This window comes from Phragmites australis, chromosome 8, assembly GCF_958298935.1.
Source record: "Phragmites australis chromosome 8, lpPhrAust1.1, whole genome shotgun sequence".
Lineage (NCBI taxonomy): Eukaryota > Viridiplantae > Streptophyta > Magnoliopsida > Poales > Poaceae > Phragmites > Phragmites australis.
Genome location: NC_084928.1, coordinates 13,133,597 through 13,151,044, shown reverse-complemented (window position 1 = coordinate 13,151,044; position 17,448 = coordinate 13,133,597). Strand labels below are relative to the sequence as shown.

Sequence of the window (17,448 nt, the reverse complement as noted above, 5' to 3'; positions counted from 1 at the left end):
CTCGTCGGGGAGGAGGCGACAATGGTGCGAGTTCCTCGATGTTGGGGTAGTCGGGGACGAGGGTGCAGAGGAAGATGACGTCGGGGAGGGGGATGGGGACGGGAGGAAGACAGCTAGGATTCCTGGGCCCGTTATTTGTAAACATATCATTAGTGATGGGTGAATTTACCACCCATCACTAATGATCGGGTCATAGTGACAGGTGAATTTACCACCCATCACTAATGATCGGGTCATAGTGACGGGTGGTAAATTAACACGTCACTATCTATATCTTTATTGGTGCGTGAAGTTATCACCCGTCACTAATGTGCTCATCCCTCTAAGGGATTTACCTGTATACTGGCTGCATCTTGAAGCAAAGTCAGGATTTGACAGCCATCTTCTCCTGCAAACATATCACAAATTTGAGGTTACATTAAAATTCAGACTTAACTGAATATTACAAATATTAAAAATTTGAGGTTACATTGAAATTTAGACTTAACTGAATATTACAAAATTGAGGTGACATTGAAATTCATTTGTCATGTGGCAGCCATTTTCATGCTTTCTTTACATGGATCCCTTTATTATGGTCAGAATGTAGGTATGGAGTCTTCTCATTCTGTGCAACCAGTGGCATGATTGCAGTAACAAAAGGGGGGATTTCATCAAATTGATTGTACTCGTCCTCATCAACCACATTTTCAACTCCTACGATCTGTCTTTTCCTGGCGAGAACCACATGAAGTTTCTTATTTGTTGTGCCAGTCACATAAAACACCTGGGCAACTTGTTTAGCGAGTACGAAAGGTTCATTCTTATATCCAACAAGTTTGAGATTAACGCTAGTGAATCCGTACTTTTCTTTCATAAGACCCTTTGTCCCGTGTACCCAATGGCACTGAAGTAGGGGTACCTTGAATCCCAAGTAGTCCAGTTCCTAGATGTCCTCTACCTGATCGTAGTATATGAGCTCCTGTGCATATCATTATCATAAGCATCTATACGGACACCACTATTATGGTATGTGCTTTTCTAATCTTGGGCAACTGTGTAAAATATGTAACCATTTATATCGTACCCTTCATATATTGTAATTGTGTATATAGGGTCTGCTGCTAGTTTCCTGATAAAATCACTTGTAGGAGTACTCAATTGAATGATACGATCTCGAAACCAAGTGTTGAACCTTTGCATATGTTGCTTCGCAAGCCAAACTTCGGTCCGCCCTGGATTGTCTTGAAGAAGCAACTACTTATGCTTGTCGATATATAGGGACACTTCGCTCATTTGTTGCAACACGAGGAAATGAGTTTGGTCGTATTCCTTCAGCTCAAGAGTAATTGCATGTTTCCCCAGAATTCCTTACCCTGCGATCCTACCCTCGTGGTGAGAATGAGGCACACCAGTTGGGTTATCTGGGTCCATGTAATTAACACACCACTCTACTACCTCCTCTGTAGAGTAACCCTGTGCAATACACCCCTCAAGAAAAGCTCGATTCCTTATGTACGACTTGAGAACGCCCATGAATCACTCATATGAATACATCTGATGCAGGAACACAGGCCAAAAAAATAAATCTCCATCACAAAGTGAGCTGTGAGATGGACCTTGATATCGAAAAAGGATGGTACAAAATACATCTCGAGAAGACATAGAATCTCGAAGTGTCTTTTTTCTAGCTCGCCTAGCGCTTTCGGATCGAGTATCTTCTGACCAATTGCATTGAAAAAAAAGCACAGGCTCATGATAGCCTCTCAAACACCAATTGGCAACATGTTTCTAATTCCATCTGCAATCATCTGCGTCAACATCACATGGCAATCATAAGTTTTCATGCCAGTAACCATTTTCAGCTCTTTCACCGAAACAAGTCTTCTAATGTTGGACGAGTAACCGGAGGGAACTTTCACACCGTGCAATAACTCGCAAAATTCTTTTCTCTCCTTCTTGGATGGGGGTAGCAATTTCCCTTTATCCGTGTCCTTGACATGAAGCTCCGGCCTTAAGCCCATTTCTTCAAGGTCAACTCATGTATTTTCATGATCTTTTGTTTTCCCCTTTATGTTGAGCATTGTACCGAGGAGACTATCGCAGATATTCTTCTCTACGTGGATGAGGTTAATACAGTGATGAACGTCTAAGTATTTCCAATCATCAAGCTCCCAGAGAATTGATTTCTTGTTCCACATTCCATTTTCATCACTCGTGGAGGATCATTTTCATAGACATCTTGCCTGCTGAAATGCCTTGGAGGTGATGCTTTCTCCCTTGTGCCGTTAAACTGAGATGTCATTTTTCAGTACTGGTGGTTCCTTGGAAAGAAATGTCGATGTTACATGTACACTATTTTATTTGACTCATTCAACCACATACTCTTAGTGTCATATAAGCATTGGGGGCAAGCTTCACCTTTTCTATTACTCTGCCCTGACAAGTTATGAAGTCCTGGCAGATCATTGATGGTAACAAACAATATGGCATGTAGGGTGAAGTATTCTTACTTGTACTGATCCCAAACCTTAATACCTTCATACCAGAGTGCTTTAAGACCATCCACCAAAGGCCTAAGGTACACATCGATGTTGTTGACAGGTTACCTCAGACCAGGAATTAAGGTCGAAAACATAATTTTTTTTTTGCTTTTTACAAAGACAAGGTGGAAGGTTGTAGATATACAGTATAATAGGCTAGGTGCTATGTGAGGTACTCAAATTACCGAATAGATTTATGCCATCCGTGCTCATAGCAAACCTAATATTTCTTAATTCTTCAACAACCACTCAAATGTAAAATCAATAGTTCGCCACTGAGCGGAATCTATAGGGTGCCGTATCATTACGTCGTTCTTACGACCCTCCTTGTGCCACTACAATAATTGGGACTCCTTTTTGTTCTAGAACAAACGCTTCAAATAGGGAATTACAGGGAAATATCACATCACCTTTCTAAGAGGCCCTTTCCTCTTGCTGCCTTTCTCCATGTCGCCACCATCATTTCTACGCTTGTATCGATGGGTTTCACAAATAGGACATTGATCCAGGTCTATATACTCTCCACAAAACAGGACACAATCCTCCTTACATGCATGTATTTTTTCTACATCCAATCTCAAAGGACAAACTATATTCTTCGCGTCGTAGACGGTCTTGGGCACCTTGTTACCCTCTGGTAGCATGGCCTTTAACAGATGCAACAATGCTTTGAAACTCCTATCAGACCAATGATGGGTTGTCTTCAATTGCAGAAGCATAAGCACCGCAACCAACAGTGTGTATTTCTCCCTATAACCAGGATAAAATAGTGTCTTTGAGTCTCGCACCAGTTCCTAGAATTTGGCAAACTCACCATCACTATACTCGTCGTATCCCTCAACATCATGCACCATTTGGTCCACATTCTCCACGAAATCCACGTAGTCATCATTGAATCCAAATATGTCTGTGTCCCTGAGATAATCATCCTAATCTAATCGTACTACCGTCCAGGGGACCTAATCTAATCCATTTCCCCTTCGTTAAGGCCTTCCTCATTGTGTTTGTTCCAAACGTGATATCTCTCTTTGAATCCATGCCTTAACAAGTGATCGTACACATTGTCAGGTTTTGGGAACTTCTTCTCATTCTTGCAATCACAGCATGGATACCAAATTGTCGTTTTACACCGACCTTCCATATCCACCACCGCGACAATCAAGAAAGACTTCACCCCACTTATGTACTCGTTACAAGTACGGCAATCAAGGTACGTCCAACTTCAGTCCACCATCTACAAATTCAAAAAATATTAATTCTAAATGAAATGACAAAAGGTAGAATAAGTATAAAAATTCTAACTCAATTTAACTAAATTAAGTGTGCACGTGTGTTCTAGTGATATTCAAGACAACAATTAACATCCAAATATGATACATGTTAACTATGGTGAAGGATCCTAGCTAATTTCTAATAGGCAAAGATAGGTCCTAATCCCATTCGAGGATATGTGGCCTGAGTAGGTTTCCACGCTCTCGTACGGTTCTGAAGAGAATTTCGGTAGCACCTCCCCGTAGTTCTCCAAATACATGTCTCAACAACAAGCCGAGAGGGTGTGTATCCGGAGAACAACAGGGAGATGCCATCGAAATTCTCTCTAGAACCATACAAGAGCACATAAACCTACTACTCGGGCCACATATTCTCGAACTGTCCAAACTACATGGACAATTCAGAAGCATGATCTTCTTATAAATATGATGAGTTGCCAAGTAATATTTATAATCAAACACTTCTGAACGGGAGACGTAGGTTACGCATGTACACTAAGGGGGACAATCCACATATATCAAGATTTGAAAGAAAGAGCAAAATTGTTGATTCCAACTCAAACCCTAGAATCCACCATGGATATATGAGCAAGAGGAGGAGGAGAGGGCAGAGGCAAACCTTCAAAGGCCAGGGACACACACCAACTTTAAATCACCGAGATTTTATTTGGCGTCAACAGAAACGCCAAACAAAGCGCCCCTTTGCCGAGCAGTCGTGACAGGCAAACACTATCTGGTCGTGCTGCTCGGTGAATAAAATAATAGTAAACATCACTCATTAGTGACGGGTTATAAGGACAACCATCACTAATGAGTGAGCCATTAGTGACTAGTCCTATAACAATTCGTCACTAATGAGTGGCCCCAGCAGGGAGCCGCAAGGCTACATTTAGTGACGGGTTATAAGGGCATCCGCATTAATGACTTAACATTAGTGACAGGTTATAAGGACACTCATCACTAATTATTTAACATTAATGATGGATGATAAGGATACTCGTCACTAATGACTTCTACAAGAACAGATCGACTTTCAGAATAGAGGCATGCATGCAAACACAGAGTACTTCAACAGATCCCATTCAATAGAACTGAACTGAACTTCGATGGACGACATCCTAAAGCAATATCAGATTTGGCAGCCGTCTTCACATTCAAGAACATAGATATACATCCAGGAACTGGAATTAACTCAAGTCAGTCATACAATATAGTTATGCATATATTACGTACTTATCCAAATATCCATACATCATTACACTTGAACATAGTTGAAATCTACAATACTATATCTTATTACTTCATCGATATACATTAGTGGATGAATTAGTGCACTCTCTTTCGCTTGGCATGGATGACCCGATGCTTTACCATAGACAGTAAACAATGCCTTATTAGCTAATTCATTTCCACTTAAATAAAACCTTATATTAGCCTAGAAGTTGCCTTCAGCAGTGAAGTCCACTCCGAGGCCATAAAATCTTAACCCAAGATGCTTCATGGCTTGATCTAAGATAGCATGAAAGCTAATTGCTGCAAAGGTGTCACCAAAAATACCTTACAAGCAAAGAAAATAAAATTATGAAAATAATACACGCTAACAGTCATGTATATCGAAACAATCAAATTACATATTACTATACCATATCATATTCATCGAACTGAGCAAGCCTCTCACTGATTGAAGCCAAATCCTCTTCGCCCTCGTCAAACAATTTATTCGAAAATAGTTGTAGTCAGGCAAAAAGAACCCATGCTCCTCAAGCACTTTCAGGCACCCTTCAACGGCGGTTTTTTCGGAATGCAACGAAATTGATGATGCATTACCACAGGCCCTAATAGTGATATCCCCACTACTTTATCCCCTTGAATGTATGTCAAAAGAGATAGATAGCTTCATAAAATTCCTTCCATCTAGAGTGGATTGCACCAAAGGTACAGCACCACCTATTGTAGGGATTACCTCTTTGAGCCATAGGATCGGTTTCAACACCTAGATGATAGGATGATATGAATTGAGCCTAATGTACTATAAACTCAATTAAATTGTTGTGTCCTAATGAGTGTTACTATGAGCCTAACAATGAAGGAGAAAAAGAAAAGAGGTTACTATGATCGGTCTCGATCGTGGCCAATGGGGGAACACCTAGAGGCTAGTGTACACCTGGTGCGTGAGCCGATGGAGGAGTTGTCAGGATCCATCCAAGTCCGCCACGACGACGGTAACAGCCCCCGCCATTACCTTGATCCATCGCCCTATCCCTAGAGGGTAGAGGGGGGCAGTGGCGTACGTTGGGCTGTGGTGGAGGGGGAGGATGGCGGTCGGTGGCGAGGTGCGAATGGCAGCAGTGGCGAGCAGAGATGAGAGTTGTTGAGAGAGAGAAATGGGCGGATAAGAGTGGTTGAGCAGATAGGTGTGGTCGGCGAAGAAATTAGTGACGGGTGATAAGGACACCTGTCACTAATGGCTCAGTCATTAGTGATGGTAACAGCTACGACCCGTCACTAATTACTTTAATATTAGTGACGGGTCTCATAATATTAGTGACGGGTAACTAATATTAAAGTAATTAATGATGAGTCTCATAACGATCCGTCACTAATGAGTAGGCTACATTTAGTGACGTGTGCTCCATATACCTGTCACTAATGATTCAATTATTAGTGACAGACTTTAATGTGACCTGTCACTAATATTTTAGTGATGAGTCGTTCGCTCGTCGTCACTAATGAACCCTCATTAGTGACGGGTCTTGGCCGGGTCCCAGCCCAGGCCACATATTAATGATGGGTCGGCACTGGACCCATCACTAATAGTGCACTAGTGATGGGTACTGAGGAGCTGTCACTAATGCTGTGTGTCCTTTGATGGTTTTTTGTGAAGTGATATTAGGGCATTTCAGACACATTGTTGATCTACATACATGGACTTGCACTTGTAGGCGATGGTAGGTAACCAGCTTGCATTGCTTTCACGCCATTGCTTTCATAACATCACTTGCAAACAAAAAAATTGCTGATTTTGTACACCCATACTACTACATTGAGAAGTTCAAGTTGGCTTTGAGTCATTCCACCACTTACTGACCAATGTAAATGGCCCAAAGTGGACCTTGGATTTAAATTGCACCCTCCAATACTTAGATGAACTGCAGGGAGGCCAAAGGTACAAAGATATAAGGGAAGTCATGAGAGGGCCAGCAAGAGGGCACCTGCAAAATGCCCAATATGTGGTGATACCAGGCATAGATGGAAAAAGTGTAAAAGAGGTGATGAGGACATCACTCTTTCAGATACACACACACCGAATATTCCTCCAACACTAGGTCCATTGACACGAGCTCATGCACGTCAACTAAATCATGAGGTGAGCTCGTTCCTTAGTGTTCCTTTATACTTTGATGAGGATGGGATGCTACTGAATAATTGTGATGTATTGCTACTTAGGAACATGGGAGAAGAACAGCATGGGCGCCCAAGCCAAGGTGGAGGCCCAATCCAGTTCGAGTCCGTTTCGGAGTCCAGGACTAGTCCGCACTAAAATCGTCGCCCAGGACGCATACGGACTCCGTTTTTGACGTTCTACACATGGTTGGAAAGCTAAGGAGATAAGCTTTCCAACTGAACTGGTCCCATGTCCAAATTCTTTCTGAGTCAACAGGAATTGTCAAAACAAGGAGACGTCCAGAATCTGTCAGGGTGCTGCGCCACCATCTTTTGGGCCGTTGGGCCGTGTAACATGTTGGAGTCCATTAGGGACACGTCCAGGGGTCCTTGGCCGACCCTAGTATTTTATATACAGTAGCCGCCACCCTAATTAGGGTTGGGTTTTGCTTAGATATTGATCTACACACAGTTGTGAGATTTTCGCTCTTGTTCCGGACCGACTAGGCCGCCGCAAGTGTTTGTGGAACCCCGACTTCGAGTGCTTGAATTCAATTCGTAATATTTCAGATTGCATCTTCTACGTTCTTGCTTGTGTTCTCGGTACGCTTGCAGGGATTGAGCCTTCTTGGCGAGGTCAACCACGCGACACGGTTGATAACCATCGGAGCTGTGGTGTAGTGATTGCAAGGGAGACGATCTGTTCGGGTCGAAGCCTTCGGATCATCAACATCGAGTTCTCCACCCACCGACTTATCGCTACCTATCGGAAGATCAGGCCAACATTACCCATCAACTGGTATCAGATTTTCAGGTTGCCCGTTAGGTAATTTCGTCTTCCCCTTTAGATTAGTCTGTTTTTCATTACCTGAGTCCAGAAAAAGCCAAAAAAATTCTGTCAATTTCCGCTGCCCTAGAACCCTTTGTGCCTTTGCAATTTTTGTTGTTAGTTGCGCGTTGTTGAGTTTGTGTCCGTGGTCGAGTCTTGTTGCTGGTTTTAGAGTCGTGTTCTTGGTTTTTTAGTCAACGCTCCGTGCTGTTTTGATCACGCCGCTATCCCATCACCACCATCCCCACCAACAAGTCGAGCCACCATATTACTCGATTTGCCACCGCGAGCCGCCTTGTGTTACTTTCCGCCACGCCAACCCTAGATAGGTCGCAAGCCGCCTTGTATCAATTGCCCTGCCACCGCTGCCATCCTTGTTCATCTCGCGATCCTATTGCTTGCAATACCTTAAAGAGGTCAATTTCTGCAAGAGTTGCTTGAAAAAAAAACCCAACTCGACAGGGGTTCAGTAAAACAGCCATAACTTTCTCATACGGACTCGGAATCAGGCAAAAGTTTTTTTCACGGACATCTACAGAAAAAGTTACATCCATTGCTCCCCACTTTTTTGGGTTCCGCCGAAATTTTTTTCCCAAATTCGGCTCGGAAGATTGAGTATTCGAGCTGCGAAGTTTCCGCACGCTTTTCAGAGAACGTGCTTGATTTTCTATAGGCCACATTTTGCATCCGTTTGAGCTGAAAATTTCTGTGGTTGTTGCTTGTGTGCTCCTAGTTCAGAAAAAAATATCAGAAAAATACGGAAAAAAAATTCGTGATTCCTACTAGTGCTAAAAGACAAAAAAGAGGAGCACATAGAAAACACCCAGATCATTGTGCTATTTGCTGTGTCTTTCTCTGATCATCCTTTTTTAGCTTTGTTTCAGCTGTTGTGCTAGGACTAGGGACACGTGATAGACCAGCAACTGTGATTCATACTTTGGACACTTATTTAGCTTTGCTCATCTGATTACAGTTATTGCTAATCCTTGCTACCATATTGTGCCTTCCAAGCTCCACCTCCTTTGATCCGAACAGGTTCACTCTTGCAATCATCCCACGCTTCCACGGTTGTTCCTCCTTGCTGCGTTGGTAAGAACATTTGTAAGAGCGTGGTAAGACGCTTGAGTGTGTGTGATTCCACCTTCCACAACCTAGTAGTTGATAGGGATAATATTTGTTATCCTTTGTTTTCTACTAACCATGTCAGGTGATGGCTCTCCGTCGGATTTTAAGGATTGTGTGTTCAAGGAAGAACTCAACAAAGCCTTGCAGGATCATACTAGGCTATTGACAGACATTAGAACAAGCATTGCTAACCTCGTCACGCGAGTCAACGACCTTGAGTTGCGACAGCCACCACAGGATGATGACCATTCACATGATGATGATGATGATGATACTAATGATGGTGACCAAGAAGATGGTGAGGTTTTGTTGGGCAAGATGCGCGTGCTGAGCAACGTCCTCATGCTGAACAATTACGTCGTGGACAACAACAACGTCGTCAAGGTAATGGAGGTAATAATGTTAATCGCAACGGTCACGATGATCCTTATTCTAAGATTAAGTTTTCAATACCTCCTTTTGATGGTGCATATGATGCTGGTGCTTATTTGAATTGGGAAATGACGGTTGATCAAAAGTATAGTTCTCATATGGTTCCTGAAATGCATAGAGTTAGACTAGCCACTTGTGAGTTCACGAATTATGCTATTATTTGGTGGAATGGTCTAGTTTCTAGTGGCTTAGAACCTGAATCATGGCCTAGACTAAAGCGTGCCATGCGCAATAGATTTATTCCTCCTGATTATACACGTGAATTGAAAAAGAAATTGCAGCGCTTAAATCAAGGTTCTAAATCTGTGCATGATTACTATCAAGAGCTTCAAATTGCTATGCTTCGTTGTAGTATACAAGAGGATGATGAGGATACAATGATTCGTTTTTACTCCGGGATGAGACGTGAAATTCAGGACCTTGTTAATTATAAAGATTACAATACTACCAATAGGTTGTTCCATTTTGCTATCTTGGCAGAAAAAGAACTGCAGGGTCGACAACAAGTGCAGAAATTGCGGAACAATTTTGGGAGTACATCTACTTCACGAGTACCACCGGGACAAGCAACAACATTCCCTTCTACATCTACACGATCTGCTGCCCCCTCCTCCAACACTCGGGCGCGTTCAGCAGGAGCACCACAACCATCACGTGAGGTGAGTAAATCTACTGTTTCGCAGGATCCAATGCCACGCTCTTCGTCAGGTGCAGCTACCACGGGTCGTACAACGGGCATTGTGTGCCGTCGCTGCCAAGGTATTGGCCACGTCATGAAGGATTACCCAAGCCAGCGAGCATACTCCGCAACAGCAGATGGTGGATATGTTAGTCATAGTGATGTCGAGGAAGAATATGCATTTGAAGCTAATCTTGCAGCCGATCATGACATGGATAGTGAGGGGGAGGAGATTAGTGGTACCGCTGCCACGGAGAGTTATGCAGCACGCACCTTCATTGTGAAGCGAGTTTTGAGTTCTCAAATGGGGCAAGCGGAGCAGCTACAACGCCATAATCTATTCCAGACATTCCTCATTGTCAAAGATGCACGTGTTCGTACCATAATTGATGGCGGGAGTTGCAACAACCTCTTGAGCTCCGATCTTGTGAAGAATCTTTCCTTGCCAACACGTGCACATCCTCATCCATACTACATTCAGTGGTTCAATAACAGCGGTAAGGTTAAGGTAACACAATCTGCGAGAGTACATTTTTCTATTGGTTCCTACCATGATTATGCTGATTTTGATGTAGTGCCTATGCAAGCATGTTCACTTTTGTTAGGCCATCCTTGGGAATTTGATACTGATGCTACACACCATGGTAGAAGTAATAAATACTCTCTCATGCACAAGGGAAAGAAAATCTCTTTGCTTCCTTTGACACCTGCTGAAATTGTGCAATGTGATAAAGCTTTAGCTGAAAAAGAAAAGAAAGAACGTGTTTTGGAATCTGAAAATCAGCAAGTAGCTCAATCTGTTTTTCCACCTAAGAAAGAGAAGAACACACCTAGGTCCGAAGGCATTAAGTTAAAGGGTGGTGTTATGCTTGCTACTAAATCTGATCTTGCTGAAATTCAAGATAATGATACTTTGTGCTATGCTTTCGTATGCAAAGAGGTTTTATTTTCAATTGATGATATATCTAGCTCTTTGTCTACTGCTGTCACTAACCTTTTGCAGGAGTATAAGGATGTCTTTCCAGCTGAGATACCCCCGGGGCTACCACCATTGAGAGGGATAGAGCACCAAATAGATTTGATCCCGGGAGCGACTTTGCCAAACCGCGTTGCATATAGAACCAATCCGGAGGAGACTAAGGAAATTCAGCGACAAGTCCAAGACCTTTTGGACCGTGGGTACGTACGAGAGAGCCTTAGTCCTTGTGCTGTTCCTGTTCTTTTGGTTCCTAAGAAAGATGGTACATGGCGCATGTGTATTGATTGTAGAGCCATTAATAATATCATAATAAGGTATCGTCACCCTATTCCTAGGCTAGACGACATGCTTGATGAGTTGAGTGGTTCTATTATTTTCACAAAGATTGACTTGCGTAGTGGTTACCACCAAATAAGAATGAAATTGGGAGATGAATGGAAAACTTCTTTCAAAACTAAGTTCGGTCTATATGAGTGGTTAGTGATGCCTTTTGGTTTAACTAATGCACCTAGCACTTTCATGAGATTGATGAATGAGGTTTTACGTGCTTTCATAGGAAGATTTGTGGTGGTGTACTTTGATGATATTTTGATCTATAGCAAGTCACATGAAGAACACATTGATCATCTACGTGCTGTTTTTACTGCTTTGAGAGAGGCACGTTTGTTTGCTAACCTTGACAAGTGCACCTTTTGCACGAATAGAGTTGCTTTTCTTGGCTATGTTGTTACTCCACAGGGAATTGAAGTGGATGAAGCTAAAATTGAAGCCATCAAGAGCTGGCCAACCCCTGGGACTATCACACAGGTGAGAAGCTTTCATGGCCTTGCAGGGTTCTATCGGCGTTTTGTGAGAGATTTCAGCACCATTGCTGCCCCACTCAATGAGTTGACAAAGAAGGGCATTCCGTTCCAATGGGGGCCAGCACAAGAACAAGATTTTAATACGCTGAAAGATAAGCTTACGCATGCACCTCTACTCCAACTTCCGGACTTTGGTAAGACTTTTGAGTTAGAATGTGATGCTAGCGGCATTGGAATTGGAGGAGTGCTACTACAAGGAGGTAAACCCGTTGCTTATTTTAGTGAGAAATTGAATGGGTCATCTCTTAATTATTCGACTTATGATAAGGAGTTGTATGCTTTAGTGCGAGTTTTAGAAACATGGCAACATTATCTTTGGCCTAAGGAGTTTATTATTCATTCTGATCATGAAGCTTTGAAACATATTAGAAGCCAAGCCAAGCTCAACAAACGTCATGCTAAATGGGTTGAATTTATAGAGTCTTTTCCTTATATCATTAAACACAAGAAAGGTAAAGACAATGTCATTGCAGATGCGTTATCTAGACGTTATACCATGTTGTCCCAACTCGATCATAAGATTTTTGGTTTAGAAACAATTAAAGGATTATATGTTACTGATTTGGACTTTAAAGATGTTTTCGAACATTGTAAAGAAAGAAGAACTTGGAATAAATATGTGATGAATGATGGATTACTATACCTAACAGGCTATGCATCCCAGTTAGCTCTATTCGCCTATTGTTCTTACAGGAAGCGCATGGAGGTGGTTTGATGGGACATTTTGGAGTGAAGAAGACCGAGGATGTACTGGCTACTCACTTCTTTTGGCCTAAGATGAGGCGCGACGTCGAGCGCTACGTGGCACGCTGCACTACTTGCAATAAAGCTAAGTCTCGTTTGAACCCACATGGACTTTATATGCCTCTTCCTGTTCCTAGTGTGCCTTGGGAGGATATTTCTATGGATTTTGTTTTAGGATTGCCTAGGACCAAGAGAGGGAGGGATAGTATATTTGTCGTTGTGGATCATTTTTCAAAAATGGCACATTTTATACCTTGTCACAAGAGCGATGATGCTATAAACATAGCTGATTTGTTTTTCAGGGAAATCATTCGCTTGCATGGAGTGCCTAACACCATTGTTTCGGATCGTGATGCAAAATTTTTGAGCCACTTTTGGAGGACACTTTGGAATAAACTTGGGACAAAGCTGCTGTTTTCGACGACATGTCACCCTCAAACCGACGGACAAACGGAGGTTGTGAACCGCACATTATCCACCATGTTGCGGGCTGTTTTGAAGAAAAATTTGAGGATGTGGGAAGAGTGTCTACCCCATATTGAGTTCGCTTACAACAGATCAGTTCACTCCACCACCAAGGTAAGTCCGTTTCAGGTAGTGTATGGTTTTAACCCCCGTGCCCCTATTGATTTACTTCCTTTACCAACATCCGAGAAATTGAATTTTGATGCTAAGACACGTGCTGATTTGATTCTGAAAATGCATGAGTTGACTAAGGAAAATATTGAAAAGATGAATGAGAAGTATAGAACTTATGGTAGCCGAGGTCGGAAACATATTACTTTTGAAATTGGTGATCTTGTGTGGTTACATTTGCGCAAAGATAGGTTTCCTGATTTGAGAAAGTCTAAATTGCTGCCTCGAGCTGATGGTCCTTTTACAATTGTGGAAAAGATCAATGATAATGCATATAAGCTTGAGTTGCCTGCAGATTATGGGGTTAGTCCCACATTTAACATTTCAGATTTAAAGCCTTACTTGGGAGAAGAAGATGACATTGCGTCGAGGATGACTCCAATTCAAGAGGGAGAGGATGATGAGGACATCACTCTTTCAGATACACACACACCGAATATTCCTCCAACACTAGGTCCATTGACACGAGCTCGTGCACGTCAACTAAATCATGAGGTGAGCTCGTTCCTTAGTGTTCCTTTATACTTTGATGAGGATGGGATGCTACTGAATAATTGTGATGTATTGCTACTTAGGAACATGGGAGAAAAACAGCATGGGCGCCCAAGCCAAGGTGGAGACCCAATCCAGTTCGAGTCCGTTTCGGAGTTCAGGACCAGTCCGCACTAAAATCGTCGCCCAGGACGCATACAGACTCTGTTTTTGACGTTCTACACATGGTTGGAAAGCTAAGGAGATAAGCTTTCCAACAGAACTGGTCCCATGTCCAAATTCTTTCTGAGTCAACAGGAATCGTCAAAACAAGGCGACATCCAGAATCTGTCAGGGTGCTGCGCCACCATCTTTTGGGCCATTGGGCCGTGTAACGTGTTGGAGTCCATTAGGGACACGTCCAGGGGTCCTTGGCCGACCCTAGTCTTTTATATACAGTAGCCGCCACCCTAATTAGGGTTGGGTTTTGCTTAGATATTGATCTACACACAGTTGTGATATTTTCGCTCTTGTTCCGGACCGACTAGGCCGCCGCAAGTGTTTGTGGAACCCCGACTTCGAGTGCTTGAATTCAATTCGTAATATTTCAGATTGCATCTTCTACGTTCTTGCTTGTGTTCTCGGTACGCTTGCAGGGATTGAGCCTTCTTGGCGAGGTCAACCGCGCGACACGGTTGATAACCATCGGAGCTGTGGTGTAGTGATTGCAAGGGAGACGATCTGTTCGGGTCGAAGCCTTTGGATCATCAACGTCGAGTTCTCCACCCACCGATTTATCACTACCTATCGGAAGATCAGGCCAACATTACCCATCAAGAGGGCAACCTGATGCTGATGATGAACCTAAGAAGAAGAGGTATATTTTCATCCTTTTATTTCAGTTTACCTAGCCTAGCCTCATTGATTTACTCTCTTTTGCTTTATTGCACATAGGAGAAGAACAAAAAAGGGCCCCATTGTTGATGACTCAAATAAGCTAGAGGGAGGCTCCAATCAGCTTGAGGGTGCATCAAATCAGTTAGAGGGAGGTTCAACTTCAATTGTGACAATGGAACAATCTTCATACTCTACAACACCACCTCGTATGGGGAAGATGATTACTACATCTGATAGCCCGGCATTTAGATCAAGAGCAAGAAAGAAGCTTGGTGGAAAATATTAATTGTATTATTATTGTTTATCTTTTGGTCCAAAACTATTTGATGTTTGGAATGTAATCTCAAAACTTAAATTTGATTACTGTGTATGGATGTGTGAAACCTGATTTGCTCGCACATATCTATTTTAATGACATATTATGGATGTGTTGTTACTCTATTGTGAAAATGGTATATTGCTGTATGCTTACTTTTTGTGCAATATGCAAAGCCTTGTTAAATCTGAAAAAAAAATTTGGCCAAATAAGGAAAAGCTTATTGAATGTGTTAAGATTTTGGGGCAAATAAGGGATGCCTCCATTAAGGATAAATTTGTCTACATAGCAAAAACTAACAACAGTAACCGAAAAAGGGCAAATAAGGGTAGTGCTTCCAAAATCTAGGTACATGGTGGAAGTTGGTTCGACCAGGGACAAATAAGGGAGCCGATTGTAGAACGGGGGGAAATAAGTAATTTGCTCTAGACAAAATGTTTACACTGAATCTTGTCTTTCTGTACAAAATCAATCGTGCTACATGCATCTTAAGGAACATCGAAATTCGACCTAAGGAACATTCCTTAATTTCCTTTATTTTCTCAAACATCCAATCCAAACAAATCAAGCTGCTGTACATTGCTGCAGCCACTTGCATCGCACTCAACTGTTAACAGATCAGATCAGAGATCAGATTAGTTCAAAGAAATCAAGCTGCCAACACACCACTCCAAACAAACAATCAAACAAACATCAGCACCAACCAAAGCTATTTTCATCCACTATATGTTCAGATTCTAGGGTCTACCCTCCTTGTTTGCTAGTTGTTATGCTATGCTCAACAAAAGAAAACAAAAATCCAATCACTGTCTGACTCAAATCAAATTCTTTTACGTAGAACCAGCTAGGTCCTGGATCCTTCAGTATCTCCATGACCCAATCCCTTACCCTGAAGAAGCATTTCATGGAAAGTCTCGTACACCATCTCGTACATCTGCAGGTTCATGTAGGCAAACCTCATGTATCTATCAATGCATTTTTGGTATTTCTGGTACAGTGTTGGGATGGTCAGAACAGCGACAATACCTGTACGACATTGTGAAAATTCTCGGTTTGAACCAATCACAAATTGCACAGCTAAATTTAATTAGACGAAAATGTGAGGTCAAAACTTACTTGTGTAACAGGATGTTTGGAAATCAGTAAGACTGCCAAGGATAGAAATGATCCATAAGCAAAGGAAGACTTGGTAAAAAAGAAGTGAGTCCGTCCTGGCGGCTATATCATGGAAGCCGGAGAAGGTCGTGTTGAGACCAGAATGCAGCAGTGCTACCACTTCGTCAACAACCTGCTGTGAAACAAGCACCTCCGGAATAAAGGTGCATTTAATTATAGACAATATAAAAACTAAGTGAGGAACATATTTTCTTTTCTTTTTCGCTTTAGCAACTTGAGTATGCAGAAATAGCTTTTGAGTATTCTCTAGTTTCCATAGAAGCCATAACCCTCCTAAATAACAGAAATAAGCAACTCAAGTATCTTTGTATTAAAATAACTTCAATTCAATGGTTGGCTTTTAGTTTGTTCAGTGCCATATGAGAAACATAAATAATACCATAACACATTTTCAGTCTTGTAATATCATTACTTTCCTGAACCATCAAGAGAGTTTGTGAGTGCTACCTTGGTTGATACCTTATTGCTGCTCATTTCAAGCAGTTCAGGAGCCATCATGGAAGGGTTCCCCTCATTCCTCCAGAGACCATTGTTGTTTGTTTCACCTTGGACAAACCAAAATCAGCAACCTGCAGTCATAAATTCATAATCTACCCATTGCTCTGTTTCAGTTTATATGTCAAAGAAGGGGGTGTTTATATCATCTCATGTCATTCATTTATATATACACAATACATCCAATCGATGCATTGCTGAAAAGGTGATGCACCTTGCATATGGGACGAGATGGATCATTGAGATTCACCAGCAAGTTGTCACACTTCTGATCAAAATGAATTATGTGTCTGTTTGGTTTTTGGCTCTAATAAATCAAGTCAAATTTTGGCCTTGTCCGATCATTTTGTCTTCCATTTGGTTAGAGACCAAAATTAGACCTAGCCAAGGAAATTTTGGCATGCCTAACTCATTGCTTCACATAACCTGGGCAAGATCTGAGCGCCCATTTTGCTGGCCCGAGCTGCCCTGGGCAGCCAATGCCCATGCCAGGCTGACGTGGCAGGAGAAGAGAGGGTGAGTTACTTTGCCTTGCATGGCATTAATTGTTGGATGAAAAACCTTGAAACCATTATATATCTTAAACTGTGGTTTCGTTTCTTAATCCGTTTGAACTTTTATGCTCCTTA

At 42.1% G+C, this 17,448-nt stretch overlaps 1 long non-coding RNA gene across 1 annotated transcript; it reads right to left on the bottom strand.

The window, feature by feature from the left end:
* Nucleotides 1–16,290: 16,290 nt before the first annotated feature.
* LOC133925850 (uncharacterized) lies at nt 16,291–17,105 on the bottom strand. The gene is made up of 3 exons (XR_009911018.1): nt 17,034–17,105; nt 16,772–16,893; nt 16,291–16,436 (listed from the first exon to the last, which is right to left on the bottom strand). It is a non-coding gene; the product is annotated as an uncharacterized LOC133925850 (long non-coding RNA).
* Between the last annotated feature and the right edge of the window lie 343 nt (nt 17,106–17,448).